Consider the following 3422-nt stretch of genomic DNA (forward strand, 5'->3'; position numbering starts at 1 on the left):
ATGGACACGCGCTACCTGCAGCTTGCAGATAGGTTACAGCCTTGTGTTCACGCGCATCTATGCTCTAGCAGATTGGCCCGTTCTTTCTGATCATGCGAAATGCCTTCATGGTCTTTATCTTGTTTTTCTCCTTCCAGCTGCACATTCCTTTCTCCGTTGTTTTCTGCTTAAGTGCCTTGTTATGCCGGGTGGTGCAGTGTTTGCTCATTAAAATCAAACTCAGGAATGTCCGTTAGTGAGACTCCCATTCCCACAACAGTCCCTCTCTAAACACTGGACAGTCTGTCTGATTCCTGCAGCGGGAATTGCTCTATCAGTGTGTGTATATCTATGGGAGGTGTCAATGTTCCCCTCATGAAACTCCTATTCCTATTCCATCATCAGGCAGGACAGCTCGGCAGTGACAGGCAGGCAATCATTTTCACCTGTGTGGGTGTGCTGGTTTTGGCTTGGATAGAGTTAATTTTCTCCATAGTAGCTAGTATGGGGCTATGTTTTGGATTTGTGCTGGAAACAGTGTTGATAATACAGGGATGTTTTAGATACTGCTGAGCAGTGCTTACATACAGTCAAGGCCTCTTCTGCTTCTGACCCCACCCCACCAGCGAGCTGGCTGGGGGGGGGCGGCACAAGAAGCTGGGAGGGTGCCCAGCAAGTACAGCTGACCCCAAATGACCAAAGGGATATTCCACGCCATATGACGTCATGCTCAGCATATAAAGCTGGGGGGGGGGGAAGGAAGAGGCATTCACAGTGATGGTGGTTTGTCTTTGGCCTGACCAGCATAAGGTTGATATAATTTGTTGCCAATTAAAAAGGGAGCAGGAAAGCAGCAAAAATCCCAAACTAAACCAGCTTCCCCCAGCCTCGCTCTTCCAAGGCTCAGCCTCACTCCTCCCTTCCCAACTCCTCGGCCCCCCTCTCCCCTCCGAGCAGCAGTCTGGGGACAGGGCTTGGGGCTGTGGATGGCCCAAAGGGCTTCATCTCTGCCACCCCTTCCACACACCGTTCCCCTGCTCCTGCCTAGGCCCCACGGTCTGCAGCTCAGTCCAGAGAACCTGCTGCTGCCTCGGCTCCTTTCCACGGGCTGCACCTTCCTGGTGGAGCTGTCGATGCCTGCCTGAGGGTGACAGCATTGGCGGCTGGATCCTCTTCTAGGCATCAATTTTGCAGAATCACCAGCTACTTGAGGCTGGCCGGGACATCACCTGGAGGGTGAAGTCACCTGGTCCAGCCCCTCCCTGCTCAAGCAGGGCCACCTGCAGCCAGTTGCCCATGACCATGTCCAGAGGGCTGTGGAACATCTCCAAGGATGGAGACTCCACAAGCTCCCTAGGCAGCCTGTGCCAGTGCTTGTCATCCACACAGCAACCTTTGCGCTTCCCCTTGATGATCTTCATGATGTCCTTGTCAGCCTATCTCTCCAGCCTGCCCAGGTCCCTTGGGATGGAAACATGACCCCCTGGCCTAAGCACTACTCCTCCCAATTTGGTGTCATCGGCCAACTTCCTGAGTGTGCACTCTGCCCCATCATCCAGACCATTAATTAAGGAAGATGTTAAACAGGATCAGACCCAGTAAATACCGTTAGCCTTACACTAGACTTGGTACCACTGAGCAGAAACCTCTGGGCCTGGCCGTTCAGCTCTTCTCCACCAGCCACTTCCCATCCACCAAGCTCTCTTTTTTTGCAGTACATGTTTTTATGCCACCTGCGTTTATTCTGGAAAGCTACAAGGGCCTTGGAATGTCTTGACTCACAGTTACAAATCGTCTTAATTTTATATCCAAAGGGATATCCAGGAAGGCCTCACAGGACTCAAGTTGCGCCAGGGGAGGTTTAGATTGGATGTAAGGAAAAATTTCTTTACTGAAAGAGTGGTGAAACATTGGAACAGGCTGCCCAGGGAAGTGGTGGAGTCCCCATCCCTGGAGGTATTTAAAAGACGAGTAGATGAGGCACTTAGGGACATGGTTTAGTGGACATGGTGGTGTTGGGTTGCTGGTTGGACTCGATGCTCTTAGAGATCTTTTCCAACCTCAATGATTCTATGATTCTATGATTCTATGACTCGGAAACCACTTTGCAGCTCAAGCACATAACTGGAAGGCAATTTGAAATGCTCAGTGATAGCGGAAGTCGACTGGATGTGCCAGTTTACTTCCTCCATACCTACTATGCCAGTCACACGATCAGCTGTTTATCAGAGGCAGACAGAACGGCACAGGCAATTCCAAGGAGAGAAGTAGTCATCAAAAAGTACCTCTACATCTCAGAAAGCACCAAAAACTTGATGATGGGAGTTGCTTGAGAAGAGATGTCCAAGCTGGAAATAAATGGTAATTGGAGCTCAGAAGTAGGGCAGAGATTTATCTCCTCCAAGAGTTTTGTTTTATCTGAAAACCTGGGCCTAGGGTTTCCTTGATAGGATTATATCAAAGAGTCCAAAGGGCCCAGGAACATTGAAAAATGTAATTTGCTTGTTCTTGCTCGCTGCTTCCACTCAGAGAAGGTCGCTCCATGGCATCGACAATATAGCGTAAGAAGTCAAGGGCATCTTCCTGCCTGCCATGCTGGAATTGTTCTCCTATTCCTAAGAAAGAAGTTAGTAGTTCTCCCCTACAAGAAGGGAAGAAAATATGTAGACGCACCTGAAATGACTTACATGTGATGACTTTGAGGACAGTCCAAGGCTGGATGGCGGTGGCTGAGGAATGCAGGACCTGTTAACATGAGCTTCCATTATGCACATCATGCAGAAGCCTTGCTGATGACCTGAAGAGTAAGGACAGCAAGCTTCTTAGTTTAGGAAACTATCCATAGCAATGGGAAACCTAATGGAGAGCTTGAAATTGTAAGAATAGTCTCCACTCCTCTTCTCCCAATGTGCCAAGATCCCAACAAGCCCAGGACACTTTAGTGCATAGAAAAATTTCTTCAGACACATGCTAAATTGACATAAGTTTTCTGTGCAATAAGAAAAGAGGGTTTAACTTGCAGGAAAAGGGACCTACACCTGGGACTAGAAAGAGGTGCCTTTCTGAAGATAAACACACCTAGATACAACAAGCAGCTCCTGGGCTTGAGTGTTCAAAGAACATCAACTCAGGGGGCAGGGGGGGTGACAAAGAAGAGCTGTTTTTCTCCTAAATGAAATTCCAGATGCTGGGAATCCTTGGGAAGCGCCCAGCTGATGTGCAAGGCTATGTTCATAAAAGTACTCACATGACCAGCTGTAAGAGAGCAGGTAGTTGGCCAGAGGGTTTGTGTACATCAGGCACCGCAGGACAGAGTTGAGGAAGCACGTATTGCCCAGGTTGTGGAGCCCTGGTCCAGCTCTCTGTCCTTGCTGCTAGGCAAGGAGGGCTCTTGCGGGCTAGAGCCCTCTAGAAGGCCAGCGGGCTCTTCTCCACGAGACGTG

The 3422-nt window shown here is 49.4% G+C and overlaps 1 pseudogene; it reads right to left on the bottom strand.

Moving 5' to 3' along the window:
- The window catches only part of LOC109279660, an 8256-nt pseudogene extending 6856 nt beyond the window's left edge, over positions 1-1400 (bottom strand).
- Between the last annotated feature and the right edge of the window lie 2022 nt (positions 1401-3422).

Source organism: Aptenodytes forsteri, unplaced genomic scaffold (assembly GCF_000699145.1).
Source record: "Aptenodytes forsteri isolate BGI_AS27 unplaced genomic scaffold, ASM69914v1 Scaffold684, whole genome shotgun sequence".
Lineage (NCBI taxonomy): Eukaryota > Metazoa > Chordata > Aves > Sphenisciformes > Spheniscidae > Aptenodytes > Aptenodytes forsteri.